At 40.4% G+C, this 16,426-nt stretch overlaps 1 non-coding gene across 1 annotated transcript; it reads right to left on the bottom strand.

Moving 5' to 3' along the window:
* Positions 1-6,838: 6,838 nt before the first annotated feature.
* On the bottom strand, positions 6,839-6,911 carry TRNAG-CCC. Its single transcript has one exon. It is a non-coding gene; the product is annotated as a tRNA-Gly (tRNA).
* Between the last annotated feature and the right edge of the window lie 9,515 nt (positions 6,912-16,426).

The raw sequence follows: 16,426 nt of genomic DNA, 5'->3' as shown, positions 1-16,426 counted from the left end.
ACGAGGAGTAAGGCGCTTTACATAAACTATCTTTAAACCAGGCAGGCATTTTTGTCCCCATTTGACAGAAGGGAAAACTTGAGACCCCAAGAGCTTAGGGGCCTGGTCTGTTTCCCTCTTGGGTGCTGGATTCAGAAACCACAGAGCCTGAAAAACGGACGGGCATTCAGGGTCCCAGGATCCTTGGTGGGGAGATTTCCTAGAAGCTCATGCAAGTCCACCCCCGCGCCAGGCGGGGAAGCTGACCAGCCCCGGTGTCCGGGCCGCTCGCTCCACTGCTGTGCGGCGACTCGTATGCAGTCGTTACTGTGTCCCAGGCACAATCTCCCCTGGGCCGGCGGGACAGTCACCGCGGTCAGCACATAGGCCTCCAACTACCTACTCTTTTAGTTAGTGTTTTGGAAGACATGTTTAAAGTGTTCCTTAAATGATTTCATGCTACTAATTTGTCCTCTCCCTGTCTCTAGGACTTCCCTGGTGGCTCAGACGGTAAAGCGTCTGCCCACAATGCAGGAGACCTGGGTTCAATCCTTCGGTTGGGAAGATCCCCTGGAGAAGGAAATGGCAACCCACCCCAGTATTCTTGCCTGGAAAATCCCATGGACTGAGGAACCTGGTAGGCTATAGTCCATGGGGTCACAAAGAGTCGGACAGGACTGAGCGACTTCACTTTCACTTTCTGTCCCTAGGAGGTACTTGCCCAACCCACAGGCCATTCTGTGCACCCACCAGGCACAGAGGTCCTTTTCCCCTGGTTAAAATTCTCAGACATCTTCCCAGCCAACCTAGAGAGACAGGAAGGCCTCTGCAGGGCCTGGGGGGCTGACACAACCGGCCTGCTTCTCTCTCTGGCTTCCCTCTTGCCATTTCTCCCTAAGGCCCTGTGCTGCAACCTCTCTAGTCTTGAAACTCTCTGCCATAGCCCCTGGCATGGCTGCCAGCTTCTTGTCAGTCATGTCTCTGCTCAGCTGGTATCTCCATAAGGCTTTCCTCCATCAATCAGTCTAAATCAGTTCATGACACAGCATTCTATTTCACTTTCTTTGTACATTTGTCATCATTGGAAAGCATCTTGTTCATTTCTTTGTCACTCACCCCCCACCCACCAATGTAAGCCATGAGGCTGGAGACATCTCTTGTGTTCCCTGCACATGGTGAATGAATGAGCTCTTCTTGGGCATTTCTGGAAGCTTTCTAAAACCCTGTGGCTCTGCTTGGCTACAGTGTCGCTTACACATTCCCCTCTCCCACCACACTACACCTTGGTTGATGCAGCTATTCAAGATCAAGTAAGGGCAATGGTGACTCCAAGACTTGCTTTTATATTAATTAATTTACTTATTTGACTGCATGGGATCCTTAGTTTTCAGATGCAAACTCTTAGTTGCAGCATGTGGGATCTTGTTCCCCGGCCAGGGATGGAACCTGGGCCCCCTACATTGGGAACATGGAGTCTTAGCCACTGGATCACTGGAGAAGTCCTTCCAAGGCTTGCTTTACAGTCAATGGGAGTTTTGGAGCAGCACACAGAGATAACTGCCCATGTAGCTGCTGGCTGCTCAGGCTCACTGCCCCTCGAGTGTCTCAGGGCAGAGCCAAAATTCCTTCCTCCAGCTCTCCAGCCATACCACCTGAGACCAAAGCATCATATGGGGCTGGTTAGGAGTTTGACTTTCAAGTCAAGTCTCTGCATGAGCGGAAATTCTCCTCTCTACCACTTTTTTCATGATTCTTGGAGTTGCTCAGCCTCTATGTGCAGTAGATTCTTCCTCTGAAAAATAGATATAATAATTATATCCATTTCATAGAATTGTTGTGAGGATTAAATGAGATAATATATAAAGCCTGTGAAGCAATAAGTATTGACTAGTGCAAAGGATATCACTATTTGCATTTGAAATGAGAATCTTAAATCAAGCAAGAAAATTTAGTAGATATGTTCCTACTATTTATGGTATTTATTGAGTTAAAATATGACTTTCAGAAATTTCAAGGTCTTAAGAATGTTAGAGTGCTTGGAAAGAGGCCTCTAAACCAGAATACTTAAAAATATGAATCTCCCATTGGTAAAAGGGAGAAGGCAGTGGCATCCCACTCCAGTACTCTTGCCTGGAAAATTCCATGGATGGAGGAGCCTGATAGGCTGTAGTCCATGGGGTCGCTAAGAGTTAGACATAACTGAGCGACTTCCCTTTCACTTTTCACTTTCATGCACTGGAGAAGGAAATGGCAACTCACTCCAGTGTTCTTGCCTGGAGAATCCCAGGGACGGGGGAGACTGGTGGGCTTCCGTCTATGGGGCTGTACAGAGTCTGACACGACTGAAGTGACTTAGCAGCAGCAGCATTGGTAAAGAGGCAAAGAATTAGAATCTTTTGTATGAAGGATAACTTGTTATCAGGGCCATGACATATCATGAATAAATGACATATCTAAAGGAAAAGCTAAAAGTTATGTCAACTAAACAGGGCTTTAAGCCTATATGTCTGTTTTCTAGCAGAGGTTTAACGAATAAAGAAATAAATGTGTGCTAACAACTGACTGATTTTATACTAAGACCTGGCTATAGGCTAAAAAATCAGAGGCTTCACTGTCCCTTTTCAGACGAAAAAAAGGCATTTTGAATGCTAACAGCATTAACTGCTGGGTTTTGAACAGAAAGAAGGTGTAGACTGAGCCAATCTCTTATATGACTTGAGTAGTTCTTTAAAATACCTTATATTCCATTTATATTATATTTATATTTTAGGTATGTTTATATAAACATCTTTTTGTTCAAAAGTTAGTACAATTATGCTGTTTAGTAAACAATGAGAAATTCATCTTTTAACTTTATGATTAAGAATTCTAAACCTTATGTGGTAAGGGTACAGTTACCTCACAGTGTGAAGTAGAATACTATCATGACATATTTTTTGAAAGTATTATGGAATTTTTCAAGCCTACATAAAAATAGAGGAAATATTATGAACCACTTGGCTTCAACAATTATCGAAATGTTAGTTTATTTTATCTATTCCGTCCCCCTACTTTCTTTTTTAATTCAAATATTTTAAAGCAAATTACAGACATGTTTTACTTGACTTGACCATATTTAAACTCCTTGATTTTCTCAAAGGTGTTTTTTGGCAGTTGAGTTGTAGGAATCTAGGTGCAAACAAAGTCCATACTATTAAGGGAAAAAAATCCCAAACTTGGACGTAGGCAAACTGATGATTGTGTGTCCTTTCTGTGTAACACTGGCATATTTTCCAACAGGCCCATGGAAGATTTATCTCATTCTCTAATGTAGCTTTACTGTGACTTGTTATTTTAGAGTATTTAGTGTACTCTTTAAGGAGAGATGTGAATTTATAGAAAAATGACACAGATGCAAATGCTTCTTGGTCAACAGCAATATAAATGAATATTGGTCCATAGAGATATAAAAGAGGTACATCCAGTGCCCATGTATGTTGAGTCTTTTGAATTCTTTTTTGCAGTAATTCTTTTTTACTGGTTCCCTTTATCCTTCCTTGATAAATGCTCACTTGATATGTGTATAGGACCATTGTTTTTAAGTTTCTAAAAATTATACTTTGACAATACAATGTGTTTTATTATTATGCCTTTTAATCCTCCTCTTATTTATAGCAACCCACCCTCCCTTTAGCTTCATACTATTAATTTGTTGAAGAAACCAGTTCATTTATCCTGTAAAGTGTTCCAGTCTGGATTTATCTGGATTCTTCATAATGTCCATTAACTTGTATCTCTGTCTTTTGTATTTCTTGTAGCTCATTCTTAGATCTAGAGGCTCTATCAGATTTGGGTCTCATTTACTAAGACAAGAAATATTTCATAAGTGTTCCTGTACCTACTGCGGCACAGGAAGAAGTATATGACCTCCACCCCACTTTGAATGATGGCAAGTTTGATGAAAGGTTCAGGTATTGTCATCCTCATCACTCCTTCCCCATGGGATTTGTTATGAATTTATTGTTTCTCAGCTCCAAAAATGCACCTGAGCCCTTTAAATATTTTTCCTTTGCCAGCAGGCAGAGAGCTTGGGCACTAGAGGGCAGTAGAGAGTCATTGCAGGAAAACGATTTTGGCTTCCTGTGTTACACACACCTTCTGAGTTTCTGGCTTGTGTTGATTTTGTTTGACAAAGAGAAGTTCTTCATTCTAAAGTAGCCAAAGTTGTCGGTCTTTATGTTGTGGACTCTGTGTCTAGTTTAATAAATTCTTTCCTGTCCTGAGATCACAAAAATAATCTCCAATATTATTTTATAAAATTTAAAAGTTTTGTCTTTCAAATTTAAGCCTTTAGTATATCTGGATTAATTCATTTTTATGTTTGGAGCAAGATATGGATTTGTTTCTGTCTTTCCTTGATGATTATCTGATTATCCCAGGACCATCTGTTGCCTAGCTCCTCATTGCCCCACTGCCAGCTCTAATCGTATGCTATTTATCCATTTAGTTATTCTCCAATACTTACTGAGCACCTACTTTGTGCTAAGTCCTTCCGTAGATGCTGGGGCTCCAGCAGAACAAGACAGACAAAAATTTCAGGGGAGCTAGCACAATTGGGGGAAGACAAATAATGGACGAAATATAAATTAAATATTTGTTATGTTACATGCTGATAAAGGAGCCCTATGGACAGTTCACACAGCAAGGGAAAACAAAATAGCCTGAAAGATGAAAAAAATGCTCAACCTAACTCATAATAAAGAAGAAGCAAATAAAATAACTATACAAGGAATTTTTTTCTTCTGTCAGAATGGCAAAAATTGAAAAGTTTGGCATATACTTGATGGGCAAGGCTGTGAAGAAACAAGCCCTCCTTTCATTTATTGCTTGTAGAATCCAACTTAGGACAAACATTTAGAAAAACAATTGGCAGTGCATGTCAAAATTGTAGATGTATATACCCTTAAACTCTGCAATTTCCATAGTTCCATTTCTTGGAATTCATTCTACAGATATGCTTGTATACACGCAAAACATATAACTTTGTTCATTGCAGTTTGTCTTAACAAAAGATTGGGAATTATCCATGCATCCATCAGTTTTAGACTGGCTAAAATTTTATGCACACACGCACACACACAGGAATACTACGCAATGAAAAACTAATCACAATGCAGGAGTTCTCTGTGTACTTTTGGTAAGATCTCAAAGATATATTGCAAGTGGAAAGAGTAAGGTGAAAAACTGTGTAGAATAGGTTAGCTTTAAAAAAACAAAAACAGAGAGATGGGAACCAAGAGTCTCTTGATATTTTCATAGCTGGAAAGCACACAAGAAACTAAAGAAGGTGGTTCCCTATTTGGGATTGAGGCTTGAACTGGACAGATGATGGGCGGGATTGTAAGCAAGACCCTTCAGTGTCTCTACCGTGGCAAAGAGTGCTTCTTCAGGCAAATAAACAAGGGAATGGTATCAGCATAACATGGAATCTGCATTGTGCCACGTGTATCTGTCCCAGTATGTGAATGTTTTGCACTGAGTAGCAGCAGCTGAATGCGAAGTTCCAAATGCAATAGAGCCGAACATGCTGAGGGGATATGATGCTTAGATGATGCCATTCACTCCGCCTCCTTTCTCTCCGCGTGGTTGAACACATTCTCTGTCTTGAAGTGCTTATGAAATAATTAGCCTGATCTTCTTGAATTTTTTGAGGACAAGACTAGTAAAGGTGCTGCTGCAGTCTGATTCTACACAGGAGCGGCAACAACTCTTTTTGCTGATGCGCTCCTCAAAAGCACGGGAGAAAAATGTCATCAGGCTGCCTTATAAGAGCTTTCCTAGGTGTCTTCTGCTGAGATGCATTTGCAGTGATAGAAAAAGATGATTGTGGTACAGTCTGTGCTTTGTGGGAGAAGATTGTATTTGGAACTCTGTAAGCTGATTCTAAATGAAAAAAGGTAGTAAGACAGCCCAGAAATGCTAGTGCAAAAGAAACAACCACAAACAATGAGCCAAAGCCACCAGCATCGGCACCTACTTTTTATGCAAAGTCTCAGCTGCTCATCCTGCAGCTTCTGTTGGTGATGACCCCCTGCTTTGTTTCCATAAACCACCAACTTCCATCTGTCCTCACCTAGTCAAAGTAGCTTTTCCCCCTTTTTTTTTTTCAATAATGGTAAAATCCTTTACCTCATATTATAACCTTTGTCTATTAGCTGTTTAACGAGTGTTTTAAAAATGATGCTAGTGTTTTTATTTGGATTGTTATGGATTGTTTTGTTACTGTTATGCTTACCAAAATGTGGAGATTCTGAGCTGTTGGCAAAATCCTATTTTCCTCATAAACCCTGTTATTTCTATGGTTTTATATGTATACCATCAGATTTTAGAATCATGTGAGTCCCTTGCTAGTCAAAAGTTTTAAACAAAGAAAATGAATAAACTATAGGAAGATTTAAAAACTAAAAAGTCTGTACTCCCACCACAGTAGAACTAACACATAGGAGGATAAGAACGCCAAGCTGGAGAGGAACAACCTCCCCTTTGAGCAGAGGATCAGCCTTCCTTGTGGCCCGTGAACAGCTGGGAGCTGCTGTGCAAAGGCCTGTCCTGCTCCACAGGGAGAAAGTTCATGAGGTCCAAAGGCTGGGCGCTGGCAGGTGCTGGAAGAATCTCATGGCCAGAGACTCTGGGGAGGTTGGTTACAGGTGCCCACCATTCTGTGAGGCCTGAACAGGGCAGGGAGACCAATGGCAGGACTTTCTTTTTTTTAATATATATTTATTTATTTGGCTACCCCGGGTCTTAGAAGCAGAACGCAGGATCTTCGATCTTCATTGTGGCACACAGGATCTTTAGTGACAACATAAGGGATCTGTAGTTCCCAGACCAGGGATCAAACCTGGGCCCTCTGCAATGGGAGTGCAGAGTCTTAGCCGCTGGACCACCAGGGAAGTTTCAGCCCTCCCTCACTGTTGCTTTTGCGACTTCTTGTTATTAATACCAGAGTCCCCTTCAAACTTTGTTATTTATCTGGGAATTTGATAGAAATGTGCTGCCCCCAAAATAAAAACAGGTTAATCAGATACTGGCAGGAGGGTGAGGGCACTTTTTTTTTAGTTGGAGGCTGTAGGGCTAATAGTTTATCCTCTCTGGGTTGTGGAATGTCTCTTCGGGCTCTACCTAAATGACTGCTAAGGAAGACACAGAACCCCAGGTTTTATCTTCACTCAAGGCCCACCCAACCTTAACCAGAGACTCTAGGAGAGAGTCTGTTCCTTGTCTATTCCAGCATCTATTGATTCTAGGTGTTTCTTGAATAGTGACTGTGTCACTTTAAGCTCTGCCTCTGTCTTCACATTGCCTCTTCCTTTTCTCCGTGTTTCTCTTATAAGGACATTTGGATTGGATTTAGGGTCCACCCTGGTAGTCCAGGATGGTCTCATCTCAAGGTGTTTTTCCAAATAAGTTAAACTTCACGGGTTCTGGGAATTCAAACATAGGCATATCTTTTTTTTTTGGGGGGGGTGGTGGTGGCCACCATTCAACCCACCACTGGGGAGGACAGCCCGTAACAGGAAGGAGTGGGCCACTTCTCTAATCCAAGAAAATGCAGAGGAATCTGAGTAGTCAAGTCTTTATCTGGCTTTGGTGGCAGGATAATGCTGGCTTCACAGAGCCTGATTAGGCTGTCTGGTCTAGAAGTAGTAGAGATGTAAGTTTCATGCAAAAATGTTTTTTCATGACTACTCTGATCTTTTTATCTTCTGTGCCCCTATTTGGCTTGGGGATTCATATTTGTCCTCACAAATCTGAATTCGATTAGCGAGGTCATATGTGACAAGACAGGATTAGTTGGTTATAGGTGACACTGCACTTCGCCAACATGCATGCTTAGTCTGAGGTAAAAAATAATGGGGTTCCTGGCATCATATGAAGAGTCACTGAGACTTCAGGGGAAAATATCAAAGAATTCTGGGATATCAATAGGTATGGCTGGCCAGATTCGTGGGACTCCAGTGGTCCATGAGCTCTCCAAAATGCTTGGATTTTGAGGTGGGGTGGAGCACTCGGAATTTTCAAACGGGCAAAGACAAATGAATGGTGAAAAGGGAAGAAGCATCTGACTCTGGATGGATGAACCCCGCCTCGGGCTGCCCCCCACCCCCACCCTGCACCTCTCCCATGCAGTACAAAGCGTAAGATCTTGACTTTTAGGTCCAGGAAACCAGAGGCCTGCCTGGGAGAAAGAGGGTCCTGCGTTGCCAGGCGACCATAGGGTTCATCCGAGGTAGCCCACAGGAACTTAGTAGACGTGAGGGCCGCCATCTTGGCCAGTTGGTCTCCGCTGCGTTATTTTCATTCTCTGAGTTGTAAAATAGGCCTATCAGTGTCTTTGAGCCCTGCCTCACAGGACTGTTGAGGATCACAACACGGTACGGTACAAACAACTTATTTTAAAAGCATTCGTAGCCAGTGAATCCCCCTGGTTTCTCTGGGTTTTCCTTTTCCCCAGCTGACCTGGGCGCGAGGGGCAAGTGCGCGCACACGGGGGTCCCTGAGGAACCATTACACCTTGTGGTCTGCCCGGTGGAGGCCTTTCTGGACGGTCTGAGAGTCGAGACTGAGGGTCTGGGGTCCCGGAGGCGCTGGCAAGGCTGGGGTTGCCCGGAAGGGCCTGGCAGTGGTCGCAGAGGCTCCAGCAGAGCCCAGTTACTGAGGTCTTGTCCGTGATTACCTAGGAGCAGGCGGCCCAGTGAGTGCGGGGTGGGCTGGAGGGGCCGAGCGCGGGGTGGGCCAGGTGCTTTGCCGGTGGGTGCACTGCAGAGGAGAGAGAACCAGCATTTTGTAGGGTATTTTGCTTTCCAGAGTGATTTCCATTTATTTACCTGACCTCATTGAATCCTTTCTGCAGTCCTCTGGGATGTACGGGTTATTATTATTATCCCCCGTGTATGGAATGATGGTGGTGCTGGTGGAGAGCTTCATGGCTGGGTTAAGGCCAACCGATGCCCTAAGAAAAGCTTTACAGTAGTGCCCCTTTGGCTTTTCCATGGTTTAACATGGCATCTTAAGAATACTGAGCCTTTCTATCCTATTTATATAGTGTATTTCACCATTTACTTAGATCCTCTTTGATTTCCTTCATGTTTTTTGTAATTTATTAGCTTACAGCATAGAGATCTTACACATATTTTGTAAGATTTGTATTTAAGTATTTCATGTTTTATGGTATTGCTGTAAATGGTACTTTTAAAAAATTGTCAATCTTCACTAGTTCATTTATTTGTGTATATTAACAAACAATTTTTAAAATATTGACCCAGTATCCTGTGACTTTGTGAAACTCATTTATTTTGCTTCGTTTTTGTAGGATCTTTGGCATTTTCTTTCCCCCCACCAACTTTATTGAGCTGTAATTGATATATAAATTTAAAATGGTTTCCAGGGCAGCACAGCAGTAAAGAATCTGCCTGCCAATACAAGAGACACAGGTTAGATCCCTGGGCTGGGAAGATCCCCTGGAGTAGGAAAAGGCAACCCACTCCAGTATCACTGCCTGGAAAATTCTATAGACAGAGGAGCCTGGTGGGCTACAGTCCATGGGATCACAAAGAATTACACACAATTAAGGGACTGAGCACAAGTTTAAAGTGGGCAGTGTGCTGATTTGAAACAAATACATCACAATATGATTACCGTCATTGTGTTAGCTAGCACCGCCACTGCATCACATAATTACTGTTTATTTTTTGTGGTGAGAAGATTTAATATCTACTCTCTTAGCAGTTTTCAATTATACAGTACAGTACTGTAACCTGTGATCACAGCGCAGTGCATTAGGCTCCAGAACTTGTTCATCTTTTAACTGGAAGTTTGTACCCTTTGACCAAAATCTTCCTGATTCCCCTACTCTTCTAGCCCCTGGTAACCTCAATTCTATACTCTCATTTCTGTGAGTTGTGATTTTTATATTCCACATAAGTGATATAATATAGTATTTGCCATTCTCTGTCTGAATTATTTCACTTAACATAGTGCCCTCAAGATCCATCCAAGTTGTCACAAATGGCAGGATTTCCTTCTTTCTTATGGCTGAATAATATCCCACTAGATATATTATACTGTATATTAGGGCTTCCCTGGTAACTCAGTGGTAAAGAACTCACCTGTAATGCAAGGGATGCAGGTTTGATTCCTGAGTCAGAAAAATTCCCTGGAGAAGGGAGTGGCAACCTACTGCAATATTCTTGCCTGGGAAAATCCTATGGACAAAGGAGCCTGGTGGGCTATAGTTCATGGGGTCACAATAGTGTCAGACATGACTTAGCTACTAAACAACAACAAAATTTTATATTTTGTTAATATATGGAGGGCTTCTCAGATGGCTCAGTGGTAAAGAATCTGCCTGCCCATGCAGGAGACACAGGAGTGGGTTTGATCCCTCGGTTGAGAAGATCCCCTAAAGGAGGAAATGACAACCCAATCCAGTATTCTTGCCTAGAAAATTCCATGGACAGAGGAGTCTGGCAGGCTACAGTCCATGGGTCACCAAGAGTCAGACATGACTGAGCAACTGAGCACACATGCCTATATATATATATATATCTCACACCTTCTCTATCCATTCATTCACAGATGGACACTTAGGTTGTTTCCATATCTTGCCTATTGTGAATAATACTGCAAAAACATGGGAGTACAGATATCTCTTCAATATTCTGTTTTTATTTCCTTTGAATATGTACCCAGAAGTTGGATTGCTGGATCTATTGGTAGTTCTATTTTTGCTTGTTTGAGAAATCTAATAAACCAAACTCATAGATACAGAGAACAGATGGGTGGTTGTCAGAGGTGGGAGTAGGGTGGGCAAAATGCATGAAGGTAGTCAAAAGGTACAAACTTCCAGTTATAAGATATGTAAGTTCTTGAAATGTATTATACAGCATGGCAACCAAAAAAAGTATATTCTGCTGCTGTTGTATGTCTATTAGGTCCATTTAGGCTAAAATATGGTTGAAATCCAATGTTTCTGATTTTCTGTCTGGATGATCTGTTCATTGCTTGCAATATTGAAGTCCCTTGCTACTATTTTATTGTTGTCTGTCTCTCCCTTCAGACCTGTTAGTATTTGCTTAACACATTTAGGTAGTCTGATGTTGCGTGCATATATATTTATAATTGCTGTATTCTCTTGATGAATTGGGCTTCCCTGATAGCTCAGTTGGTAAAGAATCCGCCTGCAGTGCAGGAGACCCTGGTTCGATTCCTGCGTTGGGAGGATCCTCTGGAGAAGGGATAGGCTACCCACTCCAGTATTCTTGGGCTTCCCTTGTGGCTCAGCTGGTGAAAAATCTGCCTGCAATGTGTCAGACCTGGGTTTTGATCCCTGGGTTGGGAAGATCCCCTGGAGAAGGGAAAGGCTACCCACTCCAGTATTCTGGCCTGGAGAATTCCATGGCTTGTATAATCCATGGGGTTGCCAAGAGTTGGACAAAACTGAGCAACATTCACTCACTTGATGAATTGACCCCTTTATTATTATATAATGACTTTATCTATTACTGTTTTCAGCTTAAAGTCTATTTTCTCCGATACAAGTAAAGCTACCTTCACTCTCTTTTGTCTTCTATTTGCATGGACTATTTTTTCTGCATCCCTTTACTTTAAGCCTATGAGTGAACTTAGAGCTGAAAGTGAGTATCTTGCAGGCAGCTTATAGTTGAATTTTTTAAATCCTTCCAGTACATTTTGACTGAAGAATTCTATATGTTTACCTTTAGGGTAATTGTTGATAGGTAAGGACTTACTGATGCCATCTTATTGATTGCTTTCTGGCTGTTTTGCAGTTCCCTTTTTTTCTTGCTCCCTTCCTCTGTGAATTGGTTGTTTTCTGCAGTGGTATGCTCTTGATTTCCTTCTCTTTATCTTGTGAATCTACTGTAAGTTTTTGTGCTTTATGGTTACCTCAAGGCTTACATAAAACCTCTTGTAGATGTTATCAGTCTGTTTTATACTGCGAGCAACTTAGTTTCACTAACATGCAAAAACTCTACCCTTTTACTTCTCACCTACTTACACTTTTAATGTTAGATTTTACCTCTTTTGGTATTGTATATTTATTAAGAAATTACAGTAACTGTGTAGTTATTTTTAATGTTCTTGTCATTTAACCTTTATACTATAGTTAAGTGGCCAACACACTATCATATTACAGTATGAGAGTTTTCTGAATTTGATTATTTATTCACTCTTTACCTATATGTTCTATGTATTTGTATGTTTTCATATTACTAATTAGCATCTTTTCATTTCAGCTTGAAGAACTCCTTCTAGCATTTCTCATAAGGAAGATCTAGCGGTGATAAACTCCCTCAGTTTTTGTTTGTCTGGTGAAGTCTGTCTTTTTTAAATGGTGTTTTGTAAACATTTTGTGTGATTATATTATTTATTTATTGGGCTGCACTGGGCCTTTGTTGCTATGTGTGGGCTTTCTCTAGTTGCAGCCAGCTGGAGTTACTCTTTGTTGAAGTGTGCAGGCTTCTCATTGCAGTGGTTTCTCTTGTTGTGGCACTTGGGCTTAGTAGTTGTGACACATGGGCTTAGTTGCTCCACAGCATGAGGGATCCTCCTGGACCAGGGATTGAACCCATGTATCCTGCATTGGCAGGTGGATTCTTAACCACTGGACCACCAGAGAAATCCCATCTGGTAAAGTCTTTTATTTTTTTTTTACCTTTTTGTTGTAAATTATGTTTTTGCTAATTTTTAAAATTTTCTCATTGAAGGATAATTGCTTTACAGAATTTTGTTGTTTTCTGTCAAACCATCTGGTAAAGTCTTTGTTGTTGTTTAGTTGCTTAGTCATGTCCAACTCTTTGCAGCCCCATGGACTGTAGCCTGCCAGGCTCCTCTGTCCGTGGGATTTTCTGGGCAAGAATACTGGAATGGAGTGCCATTTTCTTCTCCAGAGGATCTTTCTGACCCAGGGATCATACCCACATCTCCTGCATTGCAGACAGATTCTTTACTGCTGCACTACCAGGGAAGCCCAGAGTCTTTGTTTCTTCTTAATAAAGGACAACTTCGTCAGATACAGAATTCTCAATATGTAGTTGACATCTAATTCTTGAGTATATCATCCAACTCTTTCCTGGCCTATAGGATTTCTGCTAAGAAATTCACTGCTAGCCTAATAGGAGCAGCTTTGTAGTTTACAATCTTCTTTTTTCTTGCTGATTTTAGGGTTCTGTCCTTGTCTTATATTTTTGGCAGTTTTATTACAATGTGTCTTGGAGAAGATCATTTCAGACTGAAGTAATAGGGTGATCTAATAGCTTTGTGAACTTGAATGTGCAAATTTCTCCCAGGCTTGGGAAAGTTTTAGCCATCGTTTCTTGAAATAGTTTTTCTGTCTGTGTCTCCCTCTCTTCTCCTTCTGGAACTCCGATGATTCAGATTTTGTTTCTTTTGATGGTGCTCTGTTGTTGCACACACATTTGTTATTAGCATATTTTCTTGAAGAAATAACCCTTTTATTGAAGAAGGAATTCATAGGGCCAGGACTCCATCTCAGGCCTGTCCGTGCTGATCGTGTTCGGCTGCCTCTCCAGTGGACTCTGAACTCTCTGCTTAGTGCCTATGGGAACGACAATGGAAGGATAAGACCCTCTCCAGACAGGGGAACCTTGAAGATCACATCCAGGCTACTCATTGCCTAAGAGGAAGCATACCGTAATCACCCCTGTCTCCGGACAGGTCATAAACTTTTTCCGTATCTATCAGGATGTAATCACAGGCTTATCGATTATTAACTGGTCGGAATGTAACTGCGGGCTTATTGATTATTGACTGTTTGAACACATAACACGTGAATGATGGGGTTATTGTAGTTGTATTTACCCTACCTTTGTTTATGTAAGTCTCAAGGGAATTGAGGTGGTGGGTTTGGACACGTACACATGGGGTAGGTGGTGGGTTTAGACACGTACACATGGGGTAGGTGGTGGGTTTGGACACGTACACATGGGGTATAAAAGATTTTCACAAATGCTGGACGGGGTCCTTGGCTAAGAGGAGACTCTGCCTTGGGCCCGCCGGCGTAATAAACTGCACTCCACTACCTGCATTGTCCTTCTGAGTGAGTTTGTTTCCCGGAAAGCGTGGCTATAACATTATCATTATGTAATAGCCCTATTTATCCCTTGTAACATAGCTTGTTCTGAAGTCTACTTTATCTAATATTAACATAGCTACTCCAGCTTTATTTTGATTAGAATTTGCTAGATGGTACACTTTTTTCAATTCTTTTACCTTTAGAGATCTATATTATTATATTTAATATCTAACAATAATATAGATATTTAGAGATTTTTATTATTACATTTAACATTCTATTTGGAGATAGAACATAGTTTTGTCTTTCTTATAAACCAATTTGACAATCTCTTTTAGTAGGTGTGTCTAGACTATTCACATTTAATGTAATTATTAACATTGTTGAACTTGGGTTCACTATTTTATTATTTCTATTTGTAACCTATTTTTTTTTACTCTTCTGTTTCATTTTTCTTGCCTTCTCTTCACTTACTTCTAATGTTTTAAAATATTCCAAGTTTATTACCTGATAGCTTTTGACTATATCTCTTCATAGTATTTTTTGGTGTTGGTATCTGGGTTATAATATACAGACCTTACAGTTAAAAAGCTAAGCAGAATTAAAAGTTTGCAACTTCAAGAAAAATGCAGAAGCCTTACAACCATATAGATCACTTTCCCTATAATTGTCGTATGTTATTACATCTACATAATCTAACAATGTTATAATTTTTGCTTCCAATTGTCCTACATATCTTAAAGAACTTGTGAGGTATAAAATAAGCTACTGTATTTACCCAAATGTTTACCATTTCTGTTGCCCTTTGTTCTGTTCTCTTGTTATTCCTGAAGTTCCAAATGTCCCTGTGGAATTTCACATTAGCCTGAAGAACTTCCATTAGCAGTTCTTTTAGGACAGGTTTACTGGTGATACATTTTCTTATTTTTCTTTCATCTGAAAATATTTATATTTTGCTTTCATTTCTGAAGGATATTTTATTGCTGTAGAACCCTGGATTGACAGGACTTTTCACAGCACTTTCCAGATGTTTCTCCCACTGTCTGTTGGCCTTTATGGTTTCTAATAAGAAATGTGCCAACATCTGAATCATCCTTCCCCTTATTGTGATGTTATTTTTTTCTGATTGCTTTCAAGATTTTTTTCTTCATCTTTGCTTTACAGCAGTTTATGATGCTGTATTTGTGGTGGTTTTTCTTTAAGTTATTCTCTTTGGCATTTGCTGAGCTTCTTGAATCTGTAAATCTGTGTCTTTTGCCATACATACTTGAGAAGTTTTCAGCTAATTTTTTCTCTGTTTTTTCCTTTACCAATTTCTTTTCCTTCTCTGGTATTCTAATGGCATGAATGTTAGACCTTTTGATATTTTATAAGTTACTGAGTTTCTGCTTTGTTCTATTATTAAGATTTGATCATTTTTATTGCACCTTCTTCAATTTCATTGACTTTTTTTTCCCCTGTCATCTGCATTCTGCTGTTAAGACCATGCAGTGAAATTTTAATTTCAGATATTCTATGATTTAATTCAGTGACCAGATATGGGAGGTGGTAGTGAAAGAATGAGGTGTCTAAAATCACACCTAGGTTTTAGCTTGGGTAGTGGGGTAGTTGTTGGTAGCTCTTACCAAGGAATAAGAACAATGAGGAAAATAATGCAATTGGAGATGTGAATTTAAGCTGCAAGTGGTGACATAGTAGGTGTCTGTAGTTCCCTAGAGTTTGCATTTCTGGGTAGAAGTCAGGGTTAGTGATAAAGTTGGTGTGGTTTAAATCAGTGATTTTCAAATTATCGATTGCAATAGCTTATATCATGGCATCAATTTTGTGGGTTATAACCAGCATTTTTAAAATGGACTGCAGTTTTAAAAGTCAGAGTAAATGATATTGAACAAAACTTGTGTTTTGGTATGTGTGTGCATATGCATGTGCATGTGTTAATTTATTAGACTAGGATGTGAATGCGTTTCTAACTGTGGTGTTTCCAAAAATGTTTGAAAACCATTAGTTTAAATCATAATGATGTTTACAAGGCAGCATATGAATAAAAGACCTATGGTTGAACCTAATGGTTTCTAATAATCTAACTCTCATGTTCTCAGATAAGTTTAAAATATAGACCTAAAGTTTTTATAATTATAATTTTTTTGGCCACACCGTGTGGCATGTGGGATCTTAGTTCCCCAATCAGGGAATGAACCCATGCCTTCTGCAGTAGGAGTGCAAATTCTTAACCACTGGACCTAAGCCCTAAATTTTTGTAACTCCTATTCTTTACTATTGAATCATTTACAGCAAATATTTTCACTAAAGCTGATCTACTTAGAGTGAGGGAAATTCCTTAGACTTTATTGG

The sequence above is a fragment of the Cervus elaphus genome, chromosome 7, assembly GCF_910594005.1.
Source record: "Cervus elaphus chromosome 7, mCerEla1.1, whole genome shotgun sequence".
Lineage (NCBI taxonomy): Eukaryota > Metazoa > Chordata > Mammalia > Artiodactyla > Cervidae > Cervus > Cervus elaphus.
The sequence above is the reverse complement of the archived record's forward strand: the minus strand, read 5'-3'. Positions and strand labels throughout refer to the sequence as shown.